This window comes from Leptidea sinapis, chromosome 6, assembly GCF_905404315.1.
Source record: "Leptidea sinapis chromosome 6, ilLepSina1.1, whole genome shotgun sequence".
NCBI classification, from domain to species: Eukaryota; Metazoa; Arthropoda; class Insecta; order Lepidoptera; family Pieridae; genus Leptidea; species Leptidea sinapis.
In genome coordinates, this window is record NC_066270.1 from 3607206 (window position 1) to 3624378 (window position 17173).

Consider the following 17173-nt stretch of genomic DNA (forward strand, 5'->3'; position numbering starts at 1 on the left):
TAAATTCTATTTTGTCATTTTATTTTCTCCACTTACTTATTTTATTTATAACCATATGCAAACAACAGTTTGCAATGACTTTGCTGAGAAGCATAAAAACTTCAGGGATTTTCATTTACTTAGAGGTTAAAATATCTACAAATATACGCGAAAGGATTGCGAAAACCGGAGCGAATGAACCAGATAAGTATGCAAATCGTACCGCACTGTGGCATCCTGTTACATCTTGTCACATTTAATTCAATTTGCATGGAAAGATCCAAGTAAAATAAATGCAGTAGAGATGCGGTAATTTCGTTAAATTTGTGGGCTGGTTTTGAGAAGTGAAAAAAAAATCGAATCATTAACATCTAAGTACATAGCATTTAACTTAAGATTAGGTTTTGTTCCACCTTTAAACACTTATTTTGAGGGTTTTCCTTATAAAAGTTTATTATAAAACCCCGGTTTTTCCTACCACGATATTTAATCGCCAATTGACTGAACGAGGCAGTACCTACTCAATGGTAGACCGTTTGACAGGTACGCCCGTTACGACATTCAATGAATATATTATTGGTGCAACAACGGCGCCTATTTCTACCGTGAAGCCGTAATGTGTAAGCATTATTGTGTTTTCGTCTGAAAGGCGCCGTAGCTGTTAACTGGGCAAGTTAGTAAGTGGTCCTATAAAAGTAACAATTAGTTAGAGTGAGAGAGGAGGAGCCTGCCTACCGCTGCCGTGAGAGAAAGGGAAGCCAGACAGACTGGCGCCGTAACTTGTTACGTTATGAAGCGGTTTACCCTCCCAGAAGAAGTTATCACTTAAAGAAAAAAGCTTATGAAGTATTTAAATAATAACTGACACGAAGAATAAATATTCTCAGACACAGCGTATCCATTGTCAACGTAATTGTTGATAGTAGAAGTATCATATGTGAATTTTTGGGTTCTTTAATAATCCTGATCTTATCTAATCCTGCGGCACTGCATTGTAATGGACAGAGCGTATCAATTACCATCAGCTGAACGTCCTGCTCCTCTCGTACCTTGCTGTCAATAAAAAAAAATGTAATTCCTCAGGTAGTATTTACCAGCTTATTCATTGTGGAACACAACGTGCGAACGTTGCAAGAATCATTAAAAATGTTTATTTGATAAAGGTTTCTAAAGCATAAATGACTTATCAAACCGTACCTAACCTTCAAAATACAGCGAACACCCACAGATGCGAAATGCAAATTGCAATTTGATCCAAAAAAAAAGATTCACTAGGTTTGATGTGCCTATTGTCAGGTCCTTGATTCAAATTCAAATATTTTTATTCGAAATAGGATATGATATCATTTATTGAATGTGAAAGCTACCACCCATTCGAAAAAGTATGCCTAAGACCTGAGAAGAACGGGAGCAAAAAACTGAGTGGTTTTGCTTTACAAAAATAATGGTTATTTTTATTCTGACTTTATTAATCAGTAATAAAATCCTATTGTCGACGCCAGATTTCCTATCGTCGATTGGATTAAATTTAATTTTATAATTATACCTAAACCTATCAAACAATTACTCTAATATTACTCCATTTACCTACTCTGTCAATCATACTTCATCCTTCATCTATCTGTCAAATACACCATTCATTCATTCACTATTCTACTTCAACTACTTGCACACGACACCTCAACTACACATGCACTAATTTATCTAATCCTGTTAAGACAGACGAAGTATAAATCTTTAAGAAGATATCAATCTTTCTTTTGTCCATCGCGAACACCTATCATGAATAAAATCTATTAATTTAAAATTTTATTCATCGATAGTTGATCTAAAAGCATGCTCTAAGCCGTTCTTCAAATATACTTCACATTATCTTCACGTGACCACTCTTGAACCCTCTTTCGTTATAATAACAGAACACTAGATAAAACAGGAAAAATTAAAGACACAGCGATTTTCTTGCCAAGATCCCGAGAGGCCCTTCAGCTTTACTAGAACAGTCTTTGTGCTCTCCAATTGTGAAATGAGATGGTGTTTAATTTATGTTTCAGCCCAGATTCTTTCATATCTTGTCCTGGTTTTTATAAGCAGTAATATTAAATCTTAAAGTTATCATCGTTAGTTGACTTATAAAAAACCTTTTATTGTTACTATCGACGGACAAATATGGATACATAATAATAATGCACCTAATACGTCATAATTTATGAAGCTTCATTAATTAATTATTTATTTTAACTTAAATTATATAATGGGATTATTTACAAAAGCCACCACGTACTGCTTCAGTGAATAGTGCATTATTTCTAGCAGTATGATTAACTTATAATAAATTAAGTACAAAGAAAAATGTATTAATTCTGTATATAACCTTTTGTAACAAGTAAAGTGAAGTGGTAAAGTGGTGTGAAGTGTGAGCCGAGTAGCAAGGAGAGGAGAGGGGTGTCGAAGGGTCTATAGTGCCGCGTGCGCCTCTCTCTCCCTAAGAGAAGGTCACCTTCGATGAAGACTTAGAGGCCATTTGCCCAAAGCCAACCTCAGGTGGTGTTTAGTGGATAGGCACTTAGGTTTTACGTGAGTCCCACATAATTAATGCAGACTTATGCTGCATTGGTATACATGAGCATTCACCACCTCCCGTGGTTCGCAAATAATTACGAGAGTACCTATATATTTAGAAGCAATAGTTATTTGTGTTCAAATACAATTTTTTTATTATGGAATAGGAGGACAAACAGGCGTACGGGTCACCTGTTGTTAAGTGATCACCGCCGCCCACAATCTCTTGCAACACCAGAGGAATCACAGGAGCGTTTCCGGCCTTTAAGGAAGGTGTACGCGCTATTTTTGATGTCGTATCGTCCCGGAAACACCGCACAAGGAAGTTCATTCCACAGCCTTGTAGTACGAGGAAGAAAGCTCCTTGTAAACCGCACTGTGGAGAACCGCCACACATCCACATGGTGGGGATGATATCCTGACTTGTGGCGTGTCCTGCGAAGGTGGAATTCGGCGGCAGGAATCAGGTTAAACAGCTCTTCGGAACACTCCCCTAATAAATGCGGTAGAAGACACAATGAAGCGACGTCTCTACGCAACGCCAAGTGATCCAGCCGTTCACAGAGCACTGGGTCCCCGACCTGGGCACCCGACAATTCGAGCTGCTCTGCGTTGCACGCGGTCAAATGGATCGAGCTGATCCTGCGCCAGACCAGAGATGACAGCAATACTCCATGTGTGGCCGGACCTGCGCTTTGTACAGCGCTAGAATGTGGGCCGGCTTGAAGTATTGCCGTGCTCTATTAATGACGCCCAGTTTCTTTGAAGCCAATTTGGCTTTGCCCTCCAGATGGCCACGAAATTGGCAATCGCTCGAGATTTCGAGACCCAGTATTTCTATTTTCCCTGACTGCTTTACACGATATATAAATAAGAAATCCCCCAATTACTCATAGATTCCATCATCTGATTTCAATGATCTGAATCCAGAGGAACACACCACAGAACAATACACAAACGACAGAGTCATAAGGCCTACTAAAGTCACTCCTCTTAAGTCGGACAAAAATCAGTGAGAAATAAAAAGTACAAGAAACTTGCTCACCAAAAAATTTCACCAAATTTCATAATATCTAGCTAGAGCAGCGAAAAGTACTTGTATTTACGCTTTTTATTTACCTGTGTCGTGTAAACATATTAGATTTCAATCTTTTGATTGGGGTGATGAACCAATTGATTTTTAGCACCTCTTACGGCCGTTCCCAATATACTATCTACAGATAGAGATAAATCACTACCTTCGACTGTCTGAATGAAATCTGAAGCTGTCCCAATATACCCGATAAGTCTTCTTATCGCCTTATATATATAATTGCAATATCCACATAAACTTCGCTGGTAAGCTAATAATACGTCGTCCCATTGACAGAAAGCGTGTACGGATAAGGTGAGTTACAGTCGATAAGTTTATTGGGACAGAAAATTCAACGATAGTTACGATTTTTATATCAAGTAAGAGATAGACTGAATATTGGGAACGGCCGTATTGACAATAATAATAAAATAATTCTGGTTTATATAATATCAAATTAATAACTTTACAAATTCCTTCAATAAAAGCTTTTCAGAGACGGTGAAGCGGACAGAGAAAGTGATCCTATAAGGGCTTAACTAAATAATAGAATTTTAATAAGCGGACTTAATGGAAGTAAGTGAATACAATACAATATGATTGAAATGAAAGGACAATTCAGTCCTTTACAAATATGGTTGTCCTAAAGACTCCTTTGGGTTATAAAAACTACAACAGACGACTCGACATTGTTTGCTTAAGTTGCGGAAGCGGTTGGACCGAATCCAAGCTAAGATTAATTAATTGGGACACCGAGACACTCCTGTCTTATCTCTTAAGCAATTTCATTCTTTAAGTGCATTATTTAGAGCATCTAGAAGTGATTGAGTGGTTGGAATACTTGATCTTTTATCTATAAGTTTGATTTTATCATTTAGTAATGTCATCTTGTCTATTATGGGTACTATAATATTATCACACATGACAGTCTGAATACGTTTTTATTAAAAAGTTAATCAACGTGGGTCTTATCATTCTATGTATTGTAATTTATTGTTAATTAGTCCCATCCATGGACATCCCCAACAACAGGTGTCAAGAAATGCGTTGCCGGCCCTTAAGGTGGGAGTATGCTCTATCCTTAAAAGTCCCTAAGTCGTATCAGTTTGGGAAAAGAGCAGCTGGTTATTGATTCCACAAAGTGGCTGTGCGTGGTAAGAAATTTCTGGATTTCCTAGGGCGGTTGTGGAACACCAGGGATAAACGTGATGATCAATCAACCCGAACAGCTCCTCTGAGCACTCTTCGTGATAAATGCGGTATAAGATGTAGAGAGGACCCATATCTCTACGCAACGCCAAGGAGTAGAAGCGATCGGGGATGACTTAACCGTTGATGATTCAAGCCGCTCTTCGTTGTATGCGGTCAAATGAAAGAAGCAGTTACTGGCAGGCGCCCGCCCAGAGATCAGAACAGTACTCCATATGAGGCAAAATTTGCACCTTATATAGTTGCAGGCGGTGACTTATAGTGAAGTACTATCTCGCCTTACTGAGTAGACCAAGCCTTTTAGAGGCCAGTTTCGCCCTCGATATTATATCGACGCCAAGTATGCCAATACAGACTGTGGCTGTTAGAGGAATCCGATAATGAATGACCATTTAAAATACTACCGAGCTAATGACAAGCATGGCTGAATATTTACGACTTGTCAATAAAAATCAAGTACAATAACAATAGAATCCGTTTTCTTTTCTATCTTGCTGTATCCCCATTAAGATGTGCTTCTCTGTCGTACGCTATATCTTATATATAAAATTCTCATGTCGCGGTGTTTGTAGTTAAACTTCTTCGAAACGGCTAGACCGATTCTCATGAAATCTTGAGTGCATATTGGGTAGGTCTGAGAATCGGACAACATCATCGGCAATACGTTTGCTGGGTCAGGTAGTATATTATAGCACCAAAATTGTATACGATGTGAGATTCAACCTGCATCTCAAGATTTGACGCCTCTGGAGCTCTAACCCAACTAGTGTTAACCTTATCGGCTTAACTTCATTCGTAAGATTTTGGTATATTATTACATTCGTCCTTGTTGGTATCAATATGAAATTTTTCAGGTCATAACATATTTCCTTAGATCATTTGTACGTCTAGATAGACTATGACAACTGTGAAAATTGAAGTTGACAGTTAACCTCTATTATGAGCTATGAGCAAACACTAACAAAGTGACATACAATTCGCGAGTGTAATAAAACGCGTAGCTTTACCAGTAGGAGGCTCCTTTTCACAGGATGCCGGCTAGATTATACGTACCACAACGGCGCCTATTTCTGCCAGTCACGTGTCAACCAGTAATGTGTCAACATTACTGTGTTTCGATCTGAAGGGCGCCGTAGCTAGTGAAATTACTGGGCAAATGAGACTTAACATCTTACGTCTCAAGGTGACGAGCGCAATTGTAGTGCCACTCAGAATTTTTGGGTTTTTCAAGAACCCTGAGCAGCACTGCATTGTTATGGGTAGGGCGTATGAATTACCATCAGCTGAACGACCTGCTCGTCTCGTCCCTTATTTTCATAATAATAACAAAAAAAATCGCGCACACTAAAGTAAGAAACCTGGCCTGCTATCATCGGTTGTCTAGCAGCAAGAGGCTCTACTAGACGTATAAAATTGCTAAGCATATTTCACTTAAAGATGCTCTTTAAATACAATTTTAATTATCGATCTGACATCAACTTTTTGAAGCTATTCGCAAGAATGAGTGAATGAATTCCTTTGTAACATTTTCCTTAAAATTTTGATGATTCCTTTTTGAGAGTTACGTCTAAAATTAAGTTATTAAGAAGTTAAGTTAGAAATATTGCTGCTACATCAGAAACTTCTTAAAATTTGTAGATGTTTAATTTTACGATCACCGTTACATAAAACTTTTAAATAGATTTCAAGAAATTCAACTCATTTCAAAGGTTTCGCAGTTGCCCAATTAAAATCTTTATAAAATTTTAATTGGATTGAAAAGTTTTGTAGCCATTTCTTACGGATTTGAAACGAACGGATTTTTTTTATATTATTGACCTAAGCTAAGTGCTAATAGTTCTGTGTGAAAATTTGGAAAAATTATATAATTTGCATAAAATTTATATATTGATGATTGTTTTATTTTCTAGAGACGAAACAAATAATTATTTTTGAGCTTTATATCAATATATTGACTTTTTAAATCAGAGTTTATAAACAAGTTCTATAAAAGAGACAAAGAACTTCTCGTATATAGGATATTATTAAACAAATGTTAATTGTATAAAAAAAATTTTTATTTTATGAAAAATAATTAGTGAGGAAAAAGTTTTTGAAAAAAAAAATGTTGGTTGATTTGTGACTTTCCCCAATATCCAGTAAGCCCTTCTCGTTTTCTAATGCACTCTTGAAGCCTAGAATGTACACTCTCCACCAGGTGTACCACTGTTTCTTAGGGAATTTGTTCCCAGCTTGATTTTTTAATGCTTGAAAAATGTAGGTAACTATTCTTGACTGGTAACACAAAGCAACAATTAGTGTCCGAAGTAAATCAAAGTGTCTATTTAACAACAAAAGTGAGTGTAAATTACATACTGCATCAATCACGCTGCTCCGTATGTGCCGCAATAATGCGGTTGACTTCATCTTTAAATTATTCTCATTGTTCTTTGGGTTTGCTGGAACTTTTAGTGTAGTTGTCCAAGGCATGACAGCGAGCGAGAAATAATGGACATGCTGTAAGGATTCTGGATTTGTAGTTATCAACTAGGTACTGTTAAAGATATATTCTATTCTGTCTAAAAGTGTAAGTTTCTTGCAAAATGCAGCCTAGGTAGGACGCTTTCAAGATACGCGACGCGGGCGATGATAATATACAGATATAGGTATAATAAAGATAATAAGACATAGCATTTTCAACAGAATATTTTGTGGAAAAGAACTGACTGTTTCAAATATTTCAATATTTTTATTTATTAAAATTTTTAGGAAGTAGCTCAGTGTCGCTAAGAGGGCAATATAGAGGGCTATGCTCGGAGTTTCCCTGCGAGATCGAATCAGAATTGAGAAGATCCGTAGGAGAACAAAAGTTACCGATATAGCCCAGATGGTTGTGAAACTGAAGAGGCAGTGGGCACATAGCTCGACGGACAGATGACCGTTGGGACAGTAAAGTCCTCGAATGGCGGCCACTTACTAGAAGATGTAGTGTTGGTAGGCCCACCACAAGATGGAGCGACGATCTGGTCAAGATCGCTGGAATTATTGGATGAGGGTACCGCAGGACCGATTATTATAGCGATCTTTACGGGAGGCCTTCGTCCTGCAGTGGACGTCTTCCGGCTAAAATGATGATGATAATGATGATGAAAATATTTATTATTTACTTTCGTACATGATATAGTTTAGTTATAACAAACGCACCTTCAAAACTAAAATAAATGATATGATGAGTTGCTTGTTCAAACACGTCGTGTATTTGTCAATAGACAAATCGATAGAGTGTAGACATTTTGACATAGATAATATAAATTTTGGAATTTAAATTTTAAGGATTGACGCACTAGAAATGTGGTGTTGGAGACAAATGTAACGAGTATCTTGGACACAACGCCGCACAAACGTCTCGATACTTGAAGAGTTCAAGGTGAAAAAAAGGCTTTCATCCATAGTCAGAGCTCGTATCCTCAGATACTTCGGACATATGACGCGAGGAGGAGGTGGAGAGCATGCCATAGAGAGACTTGTTGTTCAGGGAAGGGTCAACGGCAGTAGTACAAAAGGACGCTCCCCTATGCGCTGAACAGACCAGATCAAAGCCCTAACCAATACTACCCTCAACACATGTGCCAGAGAAACAACAGCCAGGGATAACTGGCGTAGAATCGTTCGTCGTTCGTGACCACGAATCCTCTGTAAAAATTAATCCGACAAAGAACAAATATATATTTTATATTAATACTATTTGAATAATAATTATATTAGGCTTATATTATTATAGTTGTTTAATGGAATGGGAGGGCTTTTTATGAGCCTGGTGGCCACTTCTCGTGTTATTGCAAGACTTGAGTAATTACCAGTGGAAGACTCCTTTGCACAGGATGTTCGCTAGATTATGGGTACCACAACGCGCCTATTTCAGCAATATGAAAGCATTAGTGTTTTTCAATCTGAAGAGCGCCCTAGCTAGTGAAATTACTCAGTAAATGAGACTTAACATCTTATGTCTCAAGGTAACTACCGCAGTTGTGGTGCCGCTCAGAATTTTTGGGGTTTTTCAAGAATCCTGAGCGGCACTTCATTGTTATGGGCAGAGCGTATTAATTACCTTTAATTTTTTAATTAAGCTGAACGTCATGCTCGACTCGTCCCTTATTTTCATTAAAGAAAAAAAATACAAACTAAATGCATCTGTCCAAGGGTGAACGTCACGAAGTTTAACATAGATTTCATTTAACATAGTTAAAATAGTTGTACGAGTAACATGCCACTCATTAGGAATGGACTTAATATATTTAATATGAAGAAAAGAATGAATATGAATATGAATGAATTTATTATAATTAATATGAAGAGCTGGTGTAGGCAGTTCGAACCCAACATGGTGAACGGTGTAGTCTCCTGCAGACGTGGTATTTAAGGAATGAATTCTTCATTGCTCCATAATTTAATTTTATATTTAATTACACAAGGCTCAAAGCCAGCCACTTTAGTTCAATCTTCCTTTGTCTACTTGACACAACAGATTCTCGGCGCATCATCATAGTTTTCAAATTTATATTATTTTTTAAGCCTTGCAATCAAAGAAGTTTTTTGCCGGTAACTTATCTTAAATCTAATTAAATTTTTTTGATACAGTCGCCCTTTAGCATAACAACATACTTAAAATATTTCTTTCTTCTTAACTCATCATCATGCATACTTTTTTTTCAATTTGTTCGATCACTACTATTACTGGGCGTACCGAGTGAGGATTATAATTTTTCGTGGATATTCTTACAAATTTAAATTCAGCGCACTAACTTTGGATACCGTTGACGAATATCACCAAAAGCATCCATTAAATCTAGAGTGACTTGTTCCGTTGAAGTTTTTCAAATACAGATAATAACAACTTTTTCGACTGCACGCTGTGACAAATTAAAAACAAAAGACTTCCATTTAAGAAAAACAAAACATATTTTAATTATTTTTTTTTCAAAATAAAGAATTTGCTCCTCACTCTTATTATCTATTGTAGAGTCCTCATAATATACAAAAGGGGGATATTATGCGAATATAGTTACATATTACAAGCTACCTCTTATGTTTTACACCAAACAGCTTCAGCCGTAGATCACATCATGTCGTTAAGGGCAGGAGGTGGTCCAATAAATCAGGAGATGTCGTCTGCGTGGCTTGGTGGCTACCTAATGCGTGCTGAAATAAATGAGATCACAAGCAATTGTTAGCTTTTAAGCTTAACGTGATACATAGTTGAAAAAGCTTTGCTCGCTAGGAATTTGTTCAGATTACTGGTTGTAAAATAGCAAATTTCAAAAGTTTTAAGAGCTTTTCGGTACTGAATGAAGCCCTTATTGCAAGCCAATAAAAAGGTATATTTTTAACTTATGCAACAACTTACTATACTAAATGATTATAATTATATTTCACTTGATTTATACTATATCTAAAGTTAATCATTTCTCGATTGTCCGCCGACATAGGCCTCCTCCAGATCTTTCCACAATTTTCTGTCGTATGTTGTTCTTCTCCATGTTGTTCTAGCAATCATTTTGAAATCATCTGCCCATCGTATCGTTTGTCTCCCTCTATTTCTTTTTCCATATCTTACCACTCTATAATGTCTTTTGCCCATTTATCTTGTTTGCTTCATATCACATGTCCTGTCCAACTCCATTTTAGCTGCTTAATTATTTTCCCACACTTTCCATTTTTGTTTTCTTTCTTATGTTTGTTTGTTTGTCATGCATGGACGTATAATCGTATTAAAAAAATCTTTAGTAATATCAGCTTCTAAATATATTATAGCACCAAAATTGTATACGATGTGAGATTCAACCTGCATCTCTGTATTTGACGCCTCTGCAACTCTAACCCAACTAGTGTTAACCTTATCGGCGTCACTTCATTCGTAAGATTTTGGTATATTATTAATTGCATTCTTGTTGGTATCATTCTTAATTTTTTCAGGTGTTGCCTCATTTGCGTCAACGCTAATAATTGCATATTTATAAATTGACTTGAGCTGTTGCTCTTGCAAATCCTAATTGATTTTCATTATTTTAAGTGATTTGGGCATAAATAATTCCAATTTATATTTGCATCAAAATTTAAGGACGTTGAAGGAGTTGAACCTGATCCTGCAGAGTTGATACCTCTGATGCTTTAACCTAATAGTTTTAATTGCTAAGCTTAGCTAAACTAACCGACCTTATCTTTTACTCCCTCAATTAGAGAAATAACATTATTAGTCAATCAAGTCAACAATCTCAAGTCAGTTTACGTGTATGTTGTTATCTGTGGATTATTTATTTCAAATGAATGCAGGATAAACTTGCATTTACTTGATTCTATTACTTTAATTTATGCTTAGGTGGGCGGGAGGTGTGACACGGCTGCACAATATTCGTAATGAATACATACGTGGTAGCTTCAAGGTTGCACCAATTGTCGACAAAATCACCGAAAACCGCCTCCGTTGGTATGGACATCTCAAAAGATGAGGGGAAGACTACGTAGTGCAATTTGCTCTGAACCTACCGGAACAGAAAAGAAGTAGAGGGCGCCCGCCATCGACCTGGTGGTTGAACTAAAACGAGACCTCAAGAAAACCCAGTTACCCGAACCGACAACCCAACATCAACTCCAAATAATGGGATTCAGGGAAGGCAGAAGAAAAAGAAGATACAGAAGATAAAATAAATAAATAAGTCTTTCATTATTTCCCATAAGTAATGTGCAAACTTTTACAATGTTCATATTAGTGTATTAAAATTGTTGCACAATATTTATTTTTTAATACTATTTATTTATAAATAAATATTTTTTTAGATTATTATATTAGAACACCTTTGTTGGATAAATGTCTGCTCCACTTTGCACCATTATTTTCTATGTCTTGCTTTTGTTTGCCATTTGTCTCCTGCTATTTCCTTGATATCATCAACCCATCTTCTCAGTGGTCTTCTTGCTTTCTTTTTCGACCTTAGGTCCTAGGTCCTACGTCACGAGTCGACTGTCCACCGGTCATCTTTCATTCTAGCTACATGTCCCGCCCATTTCCATGTTATTTTCATAGAGTGGAGTAGGAAATCTAATCGAAATCTACTAGATTTCCTACTCCACTTCCTTCCTTCCTAATCTTGGTGTGATTTAATTCTACTTTCCTCCTTATTCCTAGGATGCATCTTTTCATGGCTGCTTGATATATTATATTTCTTTTCTTTTGCTTGTTTTGTGTATGTCCATGTTGTCACTTTATTTTTAAATAGAAAGTCTCATATCATTATTTCTCAGTTAGCCCAGTATTTTGGCCATGACATGTTAATTCTTCTAGATATTATTTCTATGTTGTTGTCCTTATACAAGCTTTGGCGCCAGGATTCAGATATGCGATTTGTGTCTAGAATAATATTAAATAATTTAGTGAGCCAGGCTACAGTTATCGGGCCGAGTGTTTTCCATGAATCTTCTGTATGTATACTATTTAATTCATTATACTGTTTAATTTTAATTATTAAAAATTAAATCAACTGTTTGGCCGACCATTTTCACTTTACCTTAAGATCTGTATCTCTTTTTCGATTGTTTCTTATTGGCGTCATCTAAGTTTTAAATCTTAAATAAATTCTTTTTACACCGTTACTGTCACCAGTATACCAATGAGTTCTTAAACGAGAATTAGGGTTCTTTGTTACTGTACTATAACAACAATATCCTTAATTTAATTAGCTTTATTTATAACCTTGGATTATACCTGGCGTCATCATTATGGTCTAAAACAAAACTACAGTCTTTGATCTGGAAGAGACAACCTTTTCGCCTCCAACTCGTCTCTTGACGACAACGGAAAAACACCGCCGACCATCCCGCGGTGTTAGAGCTCTATGCCTGAAGTACAGTTCAGACAGAAAACTGTTAGGCAAGCTCTGTTTTCGTTGGACGTCAGGAAGTCGAGCGGGCCGGAAGGCATTTCTCCAATCGTGCTTAGAACGTGTGCCCCTGAGTTGACGCCGGTGCTAACGCGTTTATTCCGACACTCTTATTCCAAAGGCGTAGTCCCTCACTCATCGAAGTCACCCCTTGTCCATCCGATCCAAAAAAGGAGACAGTTCGGATCCGGCAAACTACAGGCCTATTGCTATAACCTCCCTGCTCTCCAAAATCATGGAGAGCATAATTAGCCGCCAACTTTTGGTATACCTAGAGGGTATCCAGTTGATCAACGACTGACAATACAGCTTTTGCCATGGTCGATCGGCAAGTGATCTTCTGGTATACCTAACACATAGATGGGCGGCGGCTATTGAAAGAAAGGGGGAAGGCCTGGATATAGCGAAGGCCTTTGATCGTGTATGGCACAAGGCGCTCCTCTCGGTTTTTGCTCGAATCCCAAGCCCGTGAACACTGGAGTGCCCCAAGGCTGTGTGCTATCTCCCACGCTATTTCTTCTGCATATCAATGATATGTTGGACACTTCCAATATACATCGCTATACAGACGACAGCACTGGTGATGCCGTATACACGGGCCATGCAGGTCTCTCTCAGTGCCGGGAGAAACTTGTGTCTTCTATCGAGTCCTCTCTCGAGAAGGTCGCGGAATGGGGTAAATTGAACCTTGTCAAATTTAACCCCCAGGAGACTCAAGTTTGCGTGTTAACCACTAAAAAAATCCCATTTGTCGTATCACCGCTCTTCGTCAACGGTTCCCTTAAAGCCTCGCTTAGTATCGGAATACTGGGTCTCGAAATCTCGAGCGATTGCCAATTCCGTGGCCATCTGGAGGGCAAAGCCAAATTGGCTTCGAAGAAGCTGGGCGTCATTAATAGAGCACGGCAATACTTCAAGCCGGCCCACATTCTAGCGCTCTACAAAGCGCAGGTCCGCCCACACATGGAGTATTGCTGTCATCTCTGGTCTGGCGCACCCAAGTATCAGCTCGATCCATTTGACCGCGTGCAAGGCAGAGCAGCTCGACTTGTCGGGGACCCAGTGCTGTGTGAACGGCTGGATCACTTGGTGTTGCATAGAGACGTCGCTTCATTGTGTGTCTTCTACCGTATTTATCACGGGGAGTGTTCAGAAGTGCTGTTTAACCTTATTCCTGCCGCCGATTTCCACTTTCGCACGACACACCACAAGTTAGGATATCATCCCCACCATCTGGATGTGTGGCGGTCCTCCACAGTGCGGTTTTCAAGGAGCTTTCTTCCACGTACTACAAAGCTGTGGAATGAGCTTCCTTGTGCGGTGTTTCCGGGCGACACGACATGGGTACCTTCAAAAAAAGCGCGTACACCTTCCTTAAAGGCCGACAACGCTCTTGTGATTCCTCTGGTGTTACAAGAGCATGTGGGCGGCGGTGATCACTTAACACCAGGTGACCCGTACGCTCGTTTGTCCTCCTATTCCATAAAAAAAAATGACAATAACCTCAACACCTAAGAAATTTAAGGAAAGATTATGGAATCTCTTTTCAGGGATATTAGAGAGAAATGGAATGTGACAGGGCGGGACAAATAACAAAAAATTCTGTAATAATCCTTGAGCCTCCTTCATGTTTACCCGACCAAACCTCCAGTAATTTTTATTGTCGAGGCATTATCCTACATTAGGTTACAGGATTATCTGGAAGGACAACGTTCGAAGAAAATGAAGCCGAAGTCACAATTTTTAACGTTTAGCAGAAGGTTATTATATTACAAAAGAATTATGCTATGAGGCGACTTTGTCAAAATAAAGTAGGTATTAATAAAAATTACTGGCAATATTATACGCATTCACCCTTTTAATTGAATGGCGAACGTATTCACTAGGCGTAACATATTTTCTACATCCTCTTACATAAAAGGAACAGATAGATTTCTAATCGTTTCTTTATCCGTTAAAATTTCTTGTAGCACAATTTTTTCAACTTTAAATCTGAAAACATAATAAACAGAATACAATAACTCCACATTTGTAATTTAACTTCTAAACTATACATAAATTGGAACACACACTTCAATAAATCAATTAAACGCAACAATACGAAGTATCTGAACACTCTGGCCGTTTGCCAGATACGTGCCTAAAACAACGGCAGTGGATGCAATTGTTTGAATTAATGCAGCACTTTGATGGATTGCATTGCGGAGATGAAGGATATTACTGGCTTCGATATCTACGAGATTATCAAAGCAATCGCTTCCAGCTATGATTGGATGTATTGGATTTTCAAATAAAATCAAATCAATATCACTTTATTTATTTACGTTACAGATGACACTTATGAGTGTCAAGATTTTTACATTTTACAACCAACCACTCACTACTTCGGTTGAGCTTTAATGAGCAGAAGTGGCAATAAACTCATTGCCATTCTTTTATATCAATACTTACAGCTTCACCGCTTAGTAAATTATTTATTAGCAATCAAATTAATAAGTAAAGTAAAATGCAAACAATTTGTTAGTATTTTTTATATGAAAATAAAAGACGAGATGAGCAGGACGTTCTGCTGATGGTTAATGATACGCTTTGTCCATTAAAATGCAGTGCCGTTCAGGATTCTTGAAAAACCTAAAAATTCTGAGCGGCACTGCAACTCGCTGCGCTCGTTACCGCGCCGTTGTGGTACCCACAATCAAGCCGGCATCCGGTGCTAAAGTAAGCCACCTACTGGTAAATTAATAGGTATTTTAAGTGGTTACCATCTCTTCTGGTCATGTAAGTTTATTGATGTTGTATGAGTTTAACTCGCGACTTTAGAGATATGCCCCAGCGCCTTTGCCAATGAGCCTACTCTCCAAATGAAGAATTATGCATTAATCTTGGTATTTTTGTTCAACTTTCAAGTTATGGGGTTATCTACAGGATCGCTGGGGTACATGTATCCCTAGAGGTACCTATGAGCTTTACGTTAGTCAAACGTTATTCTCTGTTTAATTCACTTAGTAAACATTTTTTTTTACTATCCATAATATAATAATGTCATACTATACATATTATATTTATTATTATTATATGAATAAACAATCATGGAAGACTTAAGCCATATGCTCGATGGCCTCAATACAGTTTCCCAAGGAGTAGGTCTCCAAATGAACATGGACAAGACGAAGATCATGTCAAATGTCCATGTCGCACCTACTCCCGTAGCAGTTGGGAACTGTACTCTCGAAATTGTTGATGAGTACGTCTACCTTGGACAACTAATCCAGTAAGGCAGGTCCAATTTCGGGAAAGAGATCACTCGTTGAATCCAACTCGGATGGGCAACGTTCGGGAAGCTCCGTAAAATCTTCTCGTCCAAAATACTACAGTGTCTGAAGACGAAGGTTTTTAACCAATGTGTGTTGCCATTAATGACTTACGGAACACAGACGTGGTCGCTAACTATGGGCCTTATGACGAAGCTCGCTGTTGCTCAGCGGGCAATGGAGAGGGCTATGCTCGGAGTTTCCCTGCAAGATCCAATCAGAAATGAGGAGATCCGTAGGAGAACCAAAGTCACCGACATATCCCAAATGATTACGAAACTGAAGTGGCAGTGGGCAGGGCACATAGCTCGGCGAATAGAAGGCCGTTGGGGCAGTAAGGTCCCCGAATGGCGACCACGTACCGGAAGGTGTAGTGTTGGTAGGCCCCCCATAAGGAGGCCGGAGTAGGATGGATGAGGGCAGCCCAGGACCGATCGTCATGGCGATATTTGGGGGAGGCCTTTGTCCAGCAGTGGACGTCTTCCGGTTGAAATGATGATGATGAAATAATCACACGAGTATGTACTCGCTAGAATATTTTTTAATACTTAGCAATTACCTAAACATTAAATTAGTTCTTCAAAGCGTATTTGAATACATAACTAATTTACAGAATAGGTACTTACCAACCTCTCAAATTATTTGAGAATGTGTGCGCAATCCCACTTAGCTTTAAGAGGCAATAAACCGGCAGATAGAACCCCGAAGCTCTCGAGTTAAAGCCCTTTCGAAGGAAAACTTTCCTTTATCAAAATATGGGGATATTTATTATATCTTTCAATAACATTTTAATCAGCTTAGGTGATCTTCTCTCAAGTTATAACCTATCAATTATGTACAAGAAGTTTCATCTGTGTATAATATATTTTTGACATAAAATCTAGTGGCATGTAATAGATTGCCCAAGGATGTGGTTAAATCTGTTAATCAGTTTAAGAATAGACTGGACAAACATTTGGATAGATATGGCAAATGATATAGACGCATCAGCGAAAGCTGCTTAGTCTATTATAAATAATAATAATAATAATAATAATGTAATATTATACATACAATATCCGGACGACCGAGCCTTGCTCGGATTTTTAAGAATGTACAAAACTTGAACAAAAAAAAAAAAAATAGGACAT